Genomic DNA, 17,628 nt, shown 5'->3' with positions numbered 1-17,628 from the left:
AGGGTCGTGGCACCATTCCAAGAGACCCCCAGATGTGTCAGTCCATTCCAGAGGAACCTGTTTTCCCTGCACTGCCTTGTCGTTCAAGCCGAGGATCGACTCCCACCACCTGTGCACGTGGGACAGCCCTGTGGGAAAGCCTCGTGGGAAAGCCTCGTGGGAAAGACTCGAGGGAAAACCATAGATCCTTTGATCCACGCGGTGGACTGCGTGACACTGCTGCTACCGCTCTGGAGGAAAGCGCAAGTGCATGCCCGCATTCGAGACGAGGACTGACTCCCCTGGGGAGACTCCAGAAGTACCCCAAGATCCATGTCAGCACTGGAGAGGAATCCGCAGGTTCCGGCCCCGAATCCACACAAGGACTTAGGCCCCGGCATCGACGGGAGAGGAATCCCGAGAGGCCCCCGAGGAATTCGCATGGGGACTGGCCTTTCCTGAGGCCACCAGAGCGGGTCCCTGAGGTCCCCGTCGTAAGTCGAGAGCACCTGCCGCAACTCGAGAAAATCCAGGAGGTTTTGCCCTCCAGGCGAGATGAGGCCCATTTCCGCTGAGGCTTCTCGAGGCGAATCACGTCTAACCACTGGAACTTCCAAAGGGTCCTTCACACCCTTGCTGCAACTCAAGAAGTTCCCCGACATACCCGTCTCCACTCGAGAGGAAGCACGTGGTGTCCCGCACACATCCAGGGGAGCCCCGTTTCCGCTTCCTAGCTCGAGATGAGGGATCCTTTCCCTGTTTCGTAGGGAAAGAATTCCCGGCGTTCCCGTCGCATCTCAAGAGGAGGCGCTCTCCACAAGAAAGGCGAGAGGAACTCCAGGGTCGTGCCACCATGACAAGAGTCCCCCAGATGTGTCAGTCCATTACAGAGGAACCTGTTTTCCCTGCACTGCCTTGACGTTCAAGCCGAGGATCCACTCCCACCACGTGTGCACGTGGGACAGCCCTGTGGGAAAGCCTCGTGGGAAAGCCTCGTGGGAAAGACTCGAGGGAAAACCATAGATCCTTTGATCCACGCGGCGGACTGCGTGACACTGCTGCTACCGCTATGGAGGAAAGCGCAAATGCATGCCCGCATTCGAGACGAGGACTGACTCCCCTGGGGAGACTCCAGAAGTACCCCAAGATCCATGTCAGCACTGGAGAGGAATCCTCAGGTTCCGGCCCCGACTCCACACAAGGTCTTAGGCCCCGGCATCGACGGGAGAGGAATCCCGAGAGGCCCCCGAGGAACTCGCATGGGGACTGGCCTTTCTTGAGGCCACCAGAGCGGGTCCCTGAGGTCCCCGTCGTAAGTCGAGAGCACCTGCCGCAACTCGAGAAAATCCAGGAGGTTTTGCCCTCCAGGCGAGATGAGGCCCATTTCCGCTGAGGCTTCTCGAGGCTAATCACGTCTAACCACTGGAACTTCCAAAGGGTGCTTCACACCCTTGCTGCAAATCAAGAAGTTCCGCGACATACCCGTCTCCACTCGAGAGGAAGCACGTGGGGTCCCGCACACATCCAGGGGAGCCCCGTTTCCGCCTCCTAGCTCGAGATGAGGGATCCTTTCCCTGTTTCGTAGGGAAAGAATTCCCGGTGTTCCCTTCGCATCTCAAGAGGTGGCGCTCTCCACAGGAAAGGCGAGAGGAACTCCAGGGTCGTGGCACCATTCCAAGAGACCCCCAGATGTGTCAGTCCATTCCAGAGGAACCTGTTTTCCCTGCACTGCCTTGACGTTCAAGCCGAGGATCCACTCCCACCACGTGTGCACGTGGGACAGCCCTGTGGGAAAGCCTCGTGGGAAAGCCTCGTGGGAAAGACTCGAGGGAAAACCATAGATCCTTTGATCCACGCGCCGGACTGCGTGACACTGCTGCTACCGCTCTGGAGGAAAGCGCAAGTACATGCCCGCATTCGAGACGAGGACTGACTCCCCTGGGGAGACTCCAGAAGTACCCCATGATGCATGTCAGCACTGGAGAGGAATTCTCAGGTTCCGGCCCCGACTCCACACAAGGTCTTAGGCCCCGGCATCAATGGGAGAGGAATCCCGAGAGGCCCCCGAGGAACTCGCATGGGGACTGGCCTTTCCTGAGGTCACCAGAGCGGGTCCCTGAGGTCCCCGTCGTAAGTCGAGAGCACATGCCGCAACTGGAGAAAATCCAGGAGGTTTTGCCCTCCAGGCGAGATGAGGCCCATTTCCGCTGAGGCTTCTCGAGGCTAATCACATCTAACCACTGGAACTTCCAAAGGGTCCTTCACACCCTTGCTGCAACTCAAGAAGTTCCCCGACATACCCGTCTCCACTCAAGAGGAAGCACGTGGGGTCCCGCACACATCCAGGGGAGCCCCGTTTCCGCCTCCTAGCTCGAGATGAGGGATCCTTTCCCTGTTTCGTAGGGAAAGAATTCCCGGCGTTCCCGTCGCATCTCAAGAGGAGGCGCTCTCCACAGGAGAGGCGAGAGGAACTCCAGGGTCGTGCCACCATTCCAAGAGACAACCAGATGGGTCAGTCCATTCCAGAGGAACCTGTTTTCCCTGCACTGCCTTGACGTTCAAGCCGAGGATCGACTCACACCACGTGTGCACGTGGGACAGCCCTGTGGGAAAGCCTCGTGGGAAAGCCTCGTGGGAAAGACTCGAGGTAAAACCATAGATCCTTTGATCCACGTGGTGGACTGCGTGACACTGCTGCTACCGCTCTGGAGGAAAGCGCAAGTGCATGCCCGCATTCGACACGAGGACTGACTCCCCTGGGGAGACTCCAGAAGTATCCCAAGATCCATGTCAGCACTGGAGCGGAATCCTCAGGTTCCGGCCCCGACTCCACACAAGGTCTTAGGCCCCGGCATCGACGGGAGAGGAATGCCGAGAGGCCGCCGAGGAACTCGCATGGGGACTGGCCTTTCCTGATGCCACCAGAGCGGGTCACTGAGGTCCCCGTCGTAAGTCGAGAGCACCTGCCGCAACTCGAGAAAATCCAGGAGGTTTTGCCCTCCAGGCGAGATGAGGCCCATTTCCGCTGAGGCTTCTCGAGGCTAATCACGTCTAACCACTGGAACTTCCAAAGGGTCCTTCACACCCTTGCTGCAACTCAAGAAGTTCCCCGACATACCCGTCTCCACTCGAGAGGAAGCACGTGGGGTCCCGCACACATCCAGGGGAGCCCCGTTTCCGCCTCCTAGCTCGAGATGAGGGATCCTTTCCCTGTTTCGTAGGGAAAGAATTCCCGGCGTTCCCGTCGCAACTCAAGAGGAGGCGCTCTCCACAGGAAAGGCGAGAGGAACTCCAGGGTCGTGCCACCATTCCAAGAGTCCCCCAGATGTGTCAGTCCATTCCAGAGGAACCTGTTTTCCCTGCACTGCCTTGACGTTCAAGCCGAGGATCCACTCCCACCACGTGTGCACGTGGGAGAGCCCTGTGGGAAAGCCTCGTGGGAAAGCCTCGTGGGAAAGACTCGAGGGAAAACCATAGATCCTTTGATCCACGCGGCGGACTGCGTGACACTGCTGCTACCGCTCTGGAGGAAAGCGCAAGTACATGCCCGCATTCGAGACGAGGACTGACTCCCCTGGGGAGACTCCAGAAGTACCCCATGATCCATGTCAGCACTGGAGAGGAATCCTCAGGTTCCGGCCCCGACTCCACACAAGGTCTTAGGCCCCGGCATCAATGGGAGAGGAATCCCGAGAGGCCCCCGAGGAACTCGCATGGGGAATGGCCTTTCCTGAGGTCACCTGAGCGGGTCCCTGAGGTCCCCGTAGTAAGTCGAGAGCACATGCCGCAACTCGAGAAAATCCAGGAGGTTTTGCCCTCCAGGCGAGATGAGGCCTATTTTCGCTGAGGCTTCTCGAGGCTAATCACATCTAACCACTGGAACTTCCAAAGGGTCCTTCACACCCTTGCTGCAACTCAAGAAGTTCCCCGACATACCCGTCTCCACTCGAGAGGAAGCACGTGGGGTCCCGCACACATCCAGTGGAGCCCCATTTCCGCCTCCTAGCTCGAGATGAGGGATCCTTTCCCTGTTTCTTAGGGAAAGAATTCCCGGCGTTCCCGTCGCATCTCAAGAGGAGGCGCTCTCCACAGGAGAGGCGAGAGGAACTCCAGGGTCGTGCCACCATTCCAAGAGACGCCCAGATGGGTCAGTCCATTCCAGAGGAAACTGTTTTCCCTGCACTGCCTTGACGTTCAAGCCGAGGATCGACTCCCACCACGTGTGCAGGTGGGACAGCCCTGTGGGAAAGCCTCGTGGGAAAGCCTCGTGGGACAGACTCGAGGGAAAAACATAGATCCTTTGATCCACGCGGCGGACTGCGTGACACTGCTGCTACCGCTCTGGAGGAAAGCGCAAGTGCATGCCCGCATTCGAGACGAGGACTGACTCCCCTGGGGAGACTCCAGAAGTACCCCAAGATCCATGTCAGCACTGGAGAGGAATCCTCAGGTTCCGGCCCCGACTCCACACAAGGTCTTAGGCCCCGGCATCGACGGGAGAGGAATCCCGAGAGGCCCCCGAGGAACTCGCATGGGGACTGGCCTTTCCTGAGGCCACCAGAGCGGGTCCCTGACGTCCCCGTCGTAAGTCGAGAGCACCTGCCGCAACTCGAGAAAATCCAGGAGGTTTTGCCCTCCAGGCGAGATGAGGCCCATTTCCGCTGAGGCTTCTCGAGGCGAATCACGTCTAACCACTGGAACTTCCAAAGGGTCCTTCACACCCTTGCTGCAACTCAAGAAGTTCCCCGACATACCCGTCTCCACTCGAGAGGAAGCACGTGGGGTCCCGCACACATCCAGGGGAGCCACGTTTCCGCCTCCTAGGTCGAGATGAGGGATCCTTTCCCTGTTTCGTAGGGAAAGAATTCCCGGCGTTCCCGTCGCAACTCAAGAGGAGGCGCTCTCCACAGGAAAGGCGAGAGGAACTCCAGGGTCGTGCCACCATTCCAAGAGTCCCCCAGATGTGTCAGTCCATTCCAGAGGAACCTGTTTTCCCTGCACTGCCTTGACGTTCAAGCCGAGGATCCACTCCCACCACGTGTGCACGTGGGACAGCCCTGTGGGAAAGCCTCGTGGGAAAGCCTCGTGGGAAAGACTCGAGGGAAAACCATAGATCCTTTGATCCACGCGGCGGACTGCGTGACACTGCTGCTACCGCTCTGGAGGAAAGCGCAAGTGCATGCCCGCATTCGAGACGAGGACTGACTCCCCTGGGGAGACTCCAGAAGTACCCCAAGATCCATGTCAGCACTGGAGAGGAATCCTCAGGTTCCGGCCCCGACTCCACACAAGGTCTTAGGCCCCGGCATCGACGGGAGAGGAATCCCGAGAGGCCCCCGATGAACTCGCATGGGGACTGGCCTTTCCTGAGGCCACCAGAGCGGGTCCCTGACGTCCCCGTCGTAAGTCGAGAGCACCTCCCGCAACTCGAGAAAATCCAGGAGGTTTTGCCCTCCAGGCGAGATGAGGCCCATTTCCGCTGAGGCTTCTCGAGGCGAATCACGTCTAACCACTGGAACTTCCAAAGGGTCCTTCACACCCTTGCTGCAACTCAAGAAGTTCCCCGACATACCCGTCTCCACTCGAGAGGAAGCACGTGGGGTCCCGCACACATCCAGGGGAGCCCCGTTTCCGCCTCCTAGCTCGAGATGAGGGATCCTTTCCCTGTTTCGTAGGGAAAGAATTCCCGGCGTTCCCGTCGCATCTCAAGAGGAGGGGCTCTCCACAGGAGAGAAGAGAGGAACTCCAGGGTCGTGCCACCATTCCAAGAGACGCCCAGATGTGTCAGTCCATTACAGAGGAACCTGTTTTCCCTGCACTGCCTTGACGTTCAAGCCGAGGATCGACTCCCACCACCTGTGCACGTGGGACAGCCCTGTGGGAAAGCCTCGTGGGAAAGCCTCGTGGGAAAGACTCGAGGGAAAACCATAGATCCTTTGATCCACGCGGCGGACTGCGTAACACTGCTGCTACCGCTCTAGAGGAAAGCGCAAGTGCATGCCCGCATTCGAGACGAGGACTGACTCCCCTGTGGAGACGCCAGAAGTACCCCAAGATCCATGTCAGCACTGGGGAGGAATCCTCAGGTTCCGGCCCCGAATCAACACAAGGTCCTAGGCCCGGCATCGACGGGAGAGTAATCCCGAGAGGCCCCCGAGGAATTCGCATGGGGACTGGCATTTCCTGAGGCCACCAGAGCGGGTCCCTGAGGTCCCCGTCGTAAGTCGAGAGCACCTGCCACAACTCGAGAAAATCCAGGAGGTTTTGCCCTCCAGGCGAGATGAGGCCCATTTCCGCTGAGGCTTCTCGAGGCGAATCACGTCTAACCACTGGAACTTCCAAAGGGTGCTTCACACCCTTGCTGCAACTCAAGAAGTTCCCCGACATACCCGTCTCCACTCGAGAGGAAGCACGTGGGGTCCCGCACACATCCAGGGGAGCCCCGTTTCCGCCTCCTAGCTCGAGATGAGGGATCCTTTCCCTGTTTCATAGGGAAAGAATTCCCGGCGTTCCCGTCGCATCTCAAGAGGAGGCGCTCTCCACAGGAAAGGCGAGAGGAACTCCAGGGTCGTGCCACCATTCCAAGAGTCCCCCAGATGTGTCAGTCCATTCCAGAGGAACCTGTTTTCCCTGCACTGCCTTGACGTTCAAGCCGAGGATCCACTCCCACCACGTGTGCACGTGGGACAGCCCTGTGGGAAAGCCTCGTGGGAAAGCCTCGTGGGAAAGACTCGAGGGAAAATCATAGATCCTTTGATCCACGCGCCGGACTGCGTGACACTGCTGCTACCGCTCTGGAGGAAAGCGCAAGTACATGCCCGCATTCGAGACGAGGACTGACTCCCCTGGGGAGACTCCAGAAGTACCCCATGATGCATGTCAGCACTGGAGAGGAATTCTCAGGTTCCGGCCCCGACTCCACACAAGGTCTTAGGCCCCGGCATCAATGGGAGGGGAATCCCGAGAGGCCCCCGAGGAACTCGCATGGGGACTGGCCTTTCCTGAGGTCACCAGAGCGGGTCCCTGAAGTCCCCGTCGTAAGTCGAGAGCACATGCCGCAACTGGAGAAAATCCAGGAGGTTTTGCCCTCCAGGCGAGATGAGGCCCATTTCCGCTGAGGCTTCTCGAGGCTAATCACATCTAACCACTGGAACTTCCAAAGGGTCCTTCACACCCTTGCTGCAACTCAAGAAGTTCCCCGACATACCCGTCTCCACTCGAGAGGAAGCACGTGGGGTCCCGCACACATCCAGGGGAGCCCCGTTTCCGCCTCCTAGCTCGAGATGAGGGATCCTTTCCCTGTTTCGTAGGGAAAGAATTCCCGGCGTTCCCGTCGCATCTCAAGAGGAGGCGCTCTCCACAGGAGAGGCGAGAGGAACTCCAGGGTCGTGCCACCATTCCAAGAGACACCCAGATGGGTCAGTCCATTCCAGAGGAACCTGTTTTCCCTGCACTGCCTTGACGTTCAAGCCGAGGATCGACTCCCACCACGTGTGCACGTGGGACAGCCCTGTGGGAAAGCCTCGTGGGAAAGCCTCGTGGGAAAGACTCGAGGTAAAACCATAGATCCTTTGATCCACGTGGTGGACTGCGTGACACTGCTGCTACCGCTCTGGAGGAAAGCGCAAGTGCATGCCCGCATTCGAGACGAGGACTGACTCCCCTGGGGAGACTCCAGAAGTATCCCAAGATCCATGTCAGCACTGGAGCGGAATCCTCAGGTTCCGGCCCCGACTCCACACAAGGTCTTAGGCCCCGGCATCGACGGGAGAGGAATGCCGAGAGGCCCCCGAGGAACTCGCATGGGGACTGGCCTTTCCTGATGCCACCAGAGCGGGTCACTGAGGTCCCCGTCGTAAGTCGAGAGCACCTGCCGCAACTCGAGAAAATCCAGGAGGTTTTGCCCTCCAGGCGAGATGAGGCCCATTTCCGCTGAGGCTTCTCGAGGCTAATCACGTCTAACCACTGGAACTTCCAAAGGGTCCTTCACACCCTTGCTGCAACTCAAGAAGTTCCCCGACATACCCGTCTCCACTCGAGAGGAAGCACGTGGGGTCCCGCACACATCCAGGGGAGCCACGTTTCCGCCTCCTAGCTCGAGATGAGGGATCCTTTCCCTGTTTCGTAGGGAAAGAATTCCCGGCGTTCCCGTCGCAACTCAAGAGGAGGCGCTCTCCACAGGAAAGGCGAGAGGAACTCCAGGGTCGTGCCACCATTCCAAGAGTCCCCCAGATGTGTCAGTCCATTCCAGAGGAACCTGTTTTCCCTTCACTGCCTTGACGTTCAAGCCGAGGATCCACTCCCACCACGTGTGCACGTGGGACAGCCCTGTGGGAAAGCCTCGTGGGAAAGCCTCGTGGGAAAGACTCGAGGGAAAACCATAGATCCTTTGATCCACGCGGCGGACTGCGTGACACTGCTGCTACCGCTCTGGAGGAAAGCGCAAGTGCATGCCCGCATTCGAGACGAGGACTGACTCCCCTGGGGAGACTCCAGAAGTACCCCAAGATCCATGTCAGCACTGGAGAGGAATCCTCAGGTTCCGGCCCCGACTCCACACAAGGTCTTAGGCCCCGGCATCGACGGGAGAGGAATCCCGAGAGGCCCCCGAGGAACTCGCATGGGGACTGGCCTTTCCTGAGGCCACCAGAGCGGGTCCCTGACGTCCCCGTCGTAAGTCGAGAGCACCTGCCATAACTCGAGAAAATCCAGGAGGTTTTGCCCTCCAGGCGAGATGAGGCCCATTTCCGCTGAGGCTTCTCGAGGCCAATCACATCTAACCACTGGAACTTCCAAAGGGTCCTTCACACCCTTGCTGCTACTCAAGAAGTTCCCCGACATACCCGTCTCCACTCGATAGGAAGCACGTGGTATCCCGCACACATCCAGGGGAGCCCCGTTTCCGCCTCCTAGCTCGAGATGAGGGATCATTTCACTGTTTCGTAGGGAAAGAATTCCCGGCGTTCCCGTCGCATCTCAAGAGGAGGCGCTCTCCACAGGAAAGGCGAGAGAAACTCCAGGGTCGTGCCACCATTCCAAGAGTCCCCCAGATGTGTCAGTCCATTCCAGAGGAACCTGTTTTCCCTGCACTGCCTTGACGTTCAAGCCGAGGATCCACTCCCACCACGTGTGCACGTGGGAGAGCCCTGTGGGAAAGACTCGTGGGAAAGCCTCGTTTGAAAGACTCGAGGGAAAACCATAGATCCTTTGATCCACGCGGCGGACTGCGTGACACTGCTGCTACCGCTCTGGAGGAAAGCGCAAGTACATGCCCGCATTCAAGACGAGGACTGACTCCCCTGGGGAGACTCCAGAAGTACCCCATGATCCATGTCAGCACTGGAGAGGAATCCTCAGGTTCCGGCCCCGACTCCACACAAGGTCTTAGGCCCCGGCATCAATGGGAGAGGAATCCCGAGAGGCCCCCGAGGAACTCGCATGGGGAATGGCCTTTCCTGAGGTCACCTGAGCGGGTCCCTGAGGTCCCCGTCGTAAGTCGAGAGCACATGCCGCAACTCGAGAAAATCCAGGAGGTTTTGCCCTCCAGGCGAGATGAGGCCTATTTCCGCTGAGGCTTCTCGAGGCTAATCACATCTAACCACTGGAACTTCCAAAGGGTCCTTCACACCCTTGCTGCAACTCAAGAAGTTCAACGACCTACCCGTCTCCACTCGAGAGGAAGCACGTGGGGTCCCGCACACATCCAGTGGAGCCCCATTTCCGCCTCCTAGCTCGAGATGAGGGATCCTTTCCCTGTTTCTTAGGGAAAGAATTCCCGGCGTTCCCGTCGCATCTCAAGAGGAGGCGCTCTCCACAGGAGAGGCGAGAGGAACTCCAGGGTCGTGCCACCATTCCAAGAGACGCCCAGATGTGTCAGTCCATTCCAGAGGAACCTGTTTTCCCTCCACTGCCTTGACGTTCAAGCCGAGGATCGACTCCCACCACCTGTGCACGTGGGACAGCCCTGTGGGAAAGCCTCGTGGGAAAGCCTCGTGGGAAAGACTCGAGGGAAAACCATAGATCCTTTGATCCACGCGGCGGACTGCGTGACACTGCTGCTACCGCTCTGGAGGAAAGCGCAAGTGCATGCCCGCATTCGAGACGAGGACTGACTCCCCTGGGGAGACTCCAGAAGTACCCCATGATCCATGTCAGCACTGGAGAGGAATCCTCAGGTTCCGGCCCCGACTCCACACAAGGTCATAGGCCCCGGCATCAATGGGAGAGGAATCCCGAGAGGCCCCCGAGGAACTCGCATGGGGACTGGCCTTTCCTGAGGCCACCAGAGCGGGTCCCTGACGTCCCCGTCGTAAGTCGAGAGCACCTGCCGCAACTCGAGAAAATCCAGGAGGTTTTGCCCTCCAGGCGAGATGAGGCCCATTTCTGCTGAGGCTTCTCGAGGCGAATCACGTCTAACCACTGGAACTTCCAAAGGGTCCTTCACACCCTTGCTGCAACTCAAGAAGTTCCCCGACATACCCGTCTCCACTCGAGAGGAAGCACGTGGGGTCCCGCACACATCCAGGGGAGCCCCGTTTCCGCCTCCTAGCTCGAGATGAGGGATCCTTTCCCTGTTCCGTAGGGAAAGAATTCCCGGCGTTCCCGTCGCATCTCAAGAGGAGGCGCTCTCCACAGGAAAGGCGAGAGGAACTCCAGGGTCGTGCCACCATTCCAAGAGTCCCCCAGATGTGTCAGTCCATTCCAGAGGAACCTGTTTTCCCTGCACTGCCTTGACGTTCAAGCCGAGGATCGACTCCCACCACGTGTGCACGTGGGACAGCCCTGTGGGAAAGCCTCGTGGGAAAGCCTCGTGGGAAAGACTCGAGGGAAAACCATAGATCCTTTGATCCACGCGGCGGACTGCGTGACACTGCTGCTACCGCTCTGGAGGAAAGCGCAAGTGCATGCCCGCATTCGAGACCAGGACTGACTCCCCTGGGGAGACTCCAGAAGTACCCCAAGATCCATGTCAGCACTGGAGAGGAATCCTCAGGTTCCGGCCCCGACTCCACACAAGGTCTTAGGCCCCGGCAACGACGGGAGAGGAATCCCGAGAGGCCCCCGAGGAACTCGCATGGGGACTGGCCTTTCCTGAGGCGACCAGAGCGGGTCCCTGAGGTCCCCGTCGTAAGTCGAGAGCACCTGCCGCAACTCGAGAAAATCCAGGAGGATTTGCCCTCCAGGCGAGATGAGGCCCATTTCGGCTGAGGCTTCTCGAGGCTAATCACGTCTAACCACTGGAACTTCCAAAGGGTCCTTCACACCCTTGCTGCAACTCAAGATGTTCCCCGACATACCCGTCTCCACTCGAGAGGAAGCACGTGGGGTCCCGCACACATCCAGGGGAGCCCCGTTTCCGCCTCCTAGCTCGAGATGAGGGATCCTTTCCCTGTTTCTTAGGGAAAGAATTCCCGGCGTTCCCGTCGCATCTCAAGAGGAGGCGCTCTCCACAGGAAAGGCGAGAGGAACTCCAGGGTCGTGCCACCATTCCAAGAGTCCCCCAGATGTGTCAGTCCATTCCAGAGGAACCTGTTTTCCCTGCACTGCCTTGACGTTCAAGCCGAGGATCCACTCCCACCACGTGTGCACGTGGGACAGCCCTGTGGGAAAGCCTCGTGGGAAAGCCTCGTGGGAAAGACTCGAGGGAAAACCATAGATCCTTTGATCCACGCGGCGGACTGCGTGACACTGCTGCTACCGCTCTGGAGGAAAGCGCAAGTGCATGCCCGCATTCGAGACGAGGACTGACTCCCCTGGGGAGACTCCAGAAGTACCCCAAGATCCATGTCAGCACTGGAGAGGAATCCTCAGGTTCCGGCCCCGAATCCACACAAGGTCTTAGGCCCCGGCATCGACGGGAGAGGAATCCCGAGAGGCCCCCGAGGAACTCGCATGGGGACTGGCCTTTCCTGAGGCCACCAGAGCGGGTCCCTGAGGTCCCCGTCGTAAGTCGAGAGCACCTGCCGTAACTCGAGAAAATCCAGGAGGTTTTGCCCTCCAGGCGAGATGAGGCCCATTTCCGCTGAGGCTTCTCGAGGCCAATCACATCTAACCACTGGAACTTCCAAAGCGTCCTTCACACCCTTGCTGCTACTCAAGAAGTTCCCCGACATACCCGTCTCCACTCGATAGGAAGCACGTGGTATCCCGCAAACATCCAGGGGAGCCCCGTTTCCGCCTCCTAGCTCGAGATGAGGGATCCTTTCCCTGTTTCGTAGGGAAAGAATTCCCGGCGTTCCTGTCGCATCTCAAGAGGAGGCGCTCTCCACAGGAAAGGCGAGATTAACTCCAGGGTCGTGCCACCATTCCAAGAGTCCCCCAGATGTGTCAGTCCATTCCAGAGGAACCTGTTTTCCCTGCACTGCCTTGACGTTCAAGCCGAGGATCCACTCCCACCACGTGTGCACGTGGGAGAGCCCTGTGGGAAAGCCTCGTGGGAAAGCCTCGTGGGAAAGACTCGAGGGAAAACCATAGATCCTTTGATCCACGCGGCGGACTGCGTGACACTGCTGCTACCGCTCTGGAGGAAAGCGCAAGTACATGCCCGCATTCGAGACGAGGACTGACTCCCCTGGGGAGACTCCAGAAGTACCCCATGATCCATGTCAGCACTGGAGAGGAATAATCAGGTTCCGGCCCCGACTCCACACAAGGTCATAGGCCCCGGCATCAATGGGAGAGGAATCCAGAGAGGCCCCCGAGGAACTCGCATGGGGACTGGCCTTTCCTGAGGTCACCAGAGCGGGTCCCTGAGGTCCCCGTCGTAAGTCGAGAGCACATGCCGCAACTCGAGAAAATCCAGGAGGTTTTGCCCTCCAGGCGAGATGAGGCCCATTTCCGCTGAGGCTTCTCGAGGCTAATCACATCTAACCACTGGAACTTCCAAAGGGTCCTTCACACCCTTGCTGCAACTCAAGAAGTTCCCCGACATACCCGTCTCCACTCGAGAGGAAGCACGTGGGGTCCCGCACACATCCAGGGGAGCCCCGTTTCCGCCTCCTAGCTCGAGATGAGGGATCCTTGCCCTGTTTCTTAGGGAAAGAATTCCCGGGGTTCCCGTCGCATCTCAAGAGGAGGCGCTCTCCACAGGAGAGGCGAGAGGAACTCCAGGGTCATGCCACCATTCCAAGAGACGCCCAGATGTGTCAGTCCATTACAGAGGAACCTGTTTTCCCTTCACTGCCTTGACGTTCAAGCCGAGGATCGACTCCCACCACCTGTGCACGTGGGACAGCCCTGTGGGAAAGCCTCGTGGGAAAGCCTCGTGGGAAAGACTCGAGGGAAAACCATAGATCCTTTGATCCACGCGGCGGACTGTGTGACACTGCTGCTACCGCTCTGGAGGAAAGCGCAAGTGCATGCCCGCATTCGAGACGAGGACTGACTCCCCTGGGGAGACTCCAGAAGTACCCCAAGATCCATGTCAGCACTGGAGAGGAATCCTCAGGTTCCGGCCCCGACTCCACACAAGGTCTTAGGCCCCGGCATCGACGGGAGAGGAATCCCGAGAGGCCCCCGAGGAACTCGCATGGGGACTGGCCTTTCCTGAGGCCACCAGAGCGGGTCCCTGAGGTCCCCGTCGTAAGTCGAGAGCACCTGCCGCAACTCGAGAAAATCCAGGAGGTTTTGCCCTCCAGGCGAGATGAGGCCTATTTCCGCTGAGGCTTCTCGAGGCTAATCACGTCTAACCACTGGAACTTCCAAAGGGTCCTTCACACCCTTGTTGCAACTCAAGACGTTCCCCGACATACCCGTCTCCACTCGAGAGGAAGCACGTGGCGTCCCGCACACATCCAGGGGAGCCCCGTTTCCGCCTCCTAGCTCGAGATGAGGGATCCTTTCCCTGTTTCGTAGGGAAAGAATTCCCGGCGTTCCCGTCGCATCTCAAGAGGAGGCGCTCTCCACAGGAAAGGCGAGAGGAACTCCAGGGTCGTGCCACCATTCCAAGAGTCCCCCAGATGTGTCAGTCCATTCCAGAGGAACCTGTTTTCCCTGCACTGCCTTGACGTTCAAGCCGAGGATCGACTCCCACCACGTGTGCACGTGGGACAGCCCTGTGGGAAAGCCTCGTGGTAAAGCCTCGTGGGAAAGACTCGAGGGAAAACCATAGATCCTTTGATCCACGCGGCGGACTGCGTGACACTGCTGCTACCGCTCTGGAGGAAAGCGCAAGTGCATGCCCGCATTCGAGACGAGGACTGACTCCCCTGGGGAGACTCCAGAAGTACCCCAAGATCCATGTCACCACTGGAGAGGAATCCTCAGGTTCCGGCCCCGACTCCACACAAGGTCTTAGGCCCCGGCAACGACGGGAGAGGAATCCCGAGAGGCCCCCGAGGAACTCGCATGGGGACTGGCCTTTCCTGAGGCCACCAGAGCGGGTCCCTGAGGTCCCCGTCGTAAGTCGAGAGCACCTGCCCCAACTCGAGAAAATCCAGGAGGTTTTGCCCTCCAGGCGAGATGAGGCCCATTTCCGCTGAGGCTTCTCGAGGCTAATCACGTCTAACCACTGGAACTTCCAAAGGGTCCTTCACACCCTTGCTGCAACTCAAGAAGTTCCCCGACATACCCGTCTCCACTCGAGAGGAAGAACGTGGGGTCCCGCACACATCCAGGGGAGCCCCGTTTCCGCCTCCTAGCTCGAGATGAGGGATCCTTTCCCTGTTTCGTAGGGAAAGAATTCCCGGTGTTCCCGTCGCATCTCAAGAGGAGGCGCTCTCCACAGGAAAGGCGAGAGGAACTCCAGGGTCGTGCCACCATTCCAAGAGTCCCCCAAATGTGTCAGTCCATTCCAGAGGAACCTGCTTTCCCTGCACTGCCTTGACTTTCAAGCTGAGGATCGACTCCCACCACGTGTGCACGTGGGACAGCCCTGTGGGGGAGCCTCGTGGGAAAGCCTCGTGGGAAAGACTCGAGGGAAAACCATAGATCCTTTGATCCACGCGGCGGACTGCGTGACACTGCTGCTACCGCTCTGGAGGAAAGCGCAAGTGCATGCCCGCATTCGAGACGAGGACTGACTCCCCTGGGGAGACTCCAGAAGTACCCCAAGATCCATGTCAGCACTGGAGAGGAATCCTCAGGTTCCGGCCCCGACTCCACACAAGGTCTTAGGCCCCGGCATCGACGGGAGAGGAATCCCGACAGGCCCCCGAGGAACTCGCATGGGGACTGGCCTTTCCTGAGGCCACCAGAGCGGTCCCTGAGGTCCCCGTCGTAAGTCGAGAGCACCTGCCGCAACTCTAGAAAATCCAGGAGGTTTTGCCCTCCAGGCGAGATGAGGCCCATTTCCGCTGAGGCTTCTCGAGGCTAATCACGTCTAACCACTGGAACTTCCAAAGGGTCCTTCACACCCTTGCTGCAACTCAAGAAGTTCCCCTACATACCCGTCTCCACTCGAGAGGAAGCACGTGGGGTCCCGCACACATCCAGGGGAGCCCCGTTTCCGCCTCCTAGCTCGAGATGAGGGATCCTTTCCCTGTTTCGTAGGGAAAGAATTCCCGGCGGTCCCGTCGCATCTCAAGAGGAGGCGCTCTCCACAGGAGAGGCGAGAGGAACTCCAGGGTCGTGCCACCATTCCAAGAGACGCCCAGATGTGTCAGTCCATTCCAGAGGAACCTGTTTTCCCTGCACTGCCTTGACGTTCAAGCCGAGGATCGACTCCCACCACGTGTGCAGGTGGGACAGCCCTGTGGGAAAGCCTCGTGGGAAAGCCTCGTGGGAAAGACTCGAGGGAAAACCATAGATCCTTTGATCCACGCGGCGGACTGCGTGACACTGCTGCTACCGCTCTGGAGGAAAGCGCAAGTGCATGCCCGCATTCGAGACGAGGACTGACTCCCCTGGGGAGACTCCAGAAGTACCCCAAGATCCATGTCAGCACTGGAGAGGAATCCTCAGGTTCCGGCCCCGACTCCACACAAGGTCTTAGGCCCCGGCATCGACGGGAGAGGAATGCCGAGAGGCCCCCGAGGAACTCGCATGGGGACTGGCCTTTCCTGAGGCCACCAGAGCGGGTCCCTGAGGTCCCCGTCGTAAGTCGAGAGCACCTGCCGCAACTCGAGAAAATTCAGGAGGTTTTGCCCTCCAGGCGAGATGAGGCCCATTTCCGCTGAGGCTTCTCGAGGCTAATCACGTCTAACCACTAGAACTTCCAAAGGGTCCTTCACACCCTTGTTGCAACTCAAGAAGTTCCCCGACATACCCGTCTCCACTCGAGAGGAAGCACGTGGGGTCCCGCACACATCCAGGGGAGCCCCGTTTCCGCCTCCTAGCTCGAGATGAGGGATCCTTTCCCTGTTCCGTAGGGAAAGAATTCCCGGCGTTCCCGTCGCATCTCAAGAGGAGGCGCTCTCCACAGGAAAGGCGAGAGGAACTCCAGGGTCGTGCCACCATTCCAAGAGTCCCCAAGATGTGTCAGTCCATTCCAGAGGAACCTGTTTTCCCTGCACTGCCTTGACGTTCAAGCCGAGGATCGACTCCCACCACGTGTGCACGTGGGACAGCCCTGTGGGAAAGCCTCGTGGGAAAGCCTCGTGGGAAAGACTCGAGGGAAAACCATAGATCCTTTGATCCACGCGGCGGACTGCGTGACACTGCTGCTACCGCTCTGGAGGAAAGCGCAAGTGCATGCCCGCATTCGAGACGAGGACTGACTCCCCTGGGGAGACTCCAGAAGTACCCCAAGATCCATGTCAGCACTGGAGAGGAATCCTCAGGTTTCGGCCCCGACTCCACTCAAGGTCTTAGGCCCCGGCAACGACGGGAGAGGAATCCCGAGAGGCCCCCGAGGAACTCGCATGGGGACTGGCCTTTCCTGAGGCCACCAGAGCGGGTCCCTGAGGTCCCCGTCGTAAGTCGAGAGCACCTGCCGCAACTCGAGAAAATCCAGGAGGTTTTGCCCTCCAGGCGAGATGAGGCCCATTTCCGCTGAGGCTTCTCGAGGCTAATCACGTCTAACCACTGGAACTTCCAAAGGGTCCTTCACACCCTTGCTGCAACTCAAGATGTTCCCCGACATACCCGTCTCCACTCGAGAGGAAGCACGTGGGGTCCCGCACACATCCAGGGGAGCCCCGTTTCCGCCTCCTAGCTCGAGATGAGGGATCCTTTCCCTGTTTCGTAGGTAAAGAATTCCCGGCGTTCCCGTCGCATCTCAAGAGGAGGCGCTCTCCACAGGAAAGGCGAGAGGAACTCCAGGGTCGTGCCACCATTCCAAGAGTCCCCCAGATGTGTCAGTCCATTCCAGAGGAACCTGTTTTCCCTGCACTGCCTTGACGTTCAAGCCGAGGATCCACTCCCACCACGTGTGCACGTGGGACAGCCCTGTGGGAAAGCCTCGTGGGAAAGCCTCGTGGGAAAGACTCGAGGGAAAACCATAGATCCTTTGATCCACGCGGCGGACTGCGTGACACTGCTGCTACCGCTCTGGAGGAAAGCGCAAGTGCATGCCCGCATTCGAGACGAGGACTGACTCCCCTGGGGAGACTCCAGAAGTACCCCAAGATCCATGTCAGCACTGGAGAGGAATCCTCAGGTTCCGGCCCCGACTCCACACAAGGTCTTAGGCCCCGGCATCGACGGGAGAGGAATCCCGAGAGGCCCCCGAGGAAGTCGCATGGGGACTGGCCTTTCCTGAGGCCACCAGAG

The sequence above is a fragment of the Ovis canadensis genome, chromosome 26 (genome assembly GCF_042477335.2).
Source record: "Ovis canadensis isolate MfBH-ARS-UI-01 breed Bighorn chromosome 26, ARS-UI_OviCan_v2, whole genome shotgun sequence".
Lineage (NCBI taxonomy): Eukaryota > Metazoa > Chordata > Mammalia > Artiodactyla > Bovidae > Ovis > Ovis canadensis.
Note: the sequence above shows the minus strand (reverse complement) of the source record.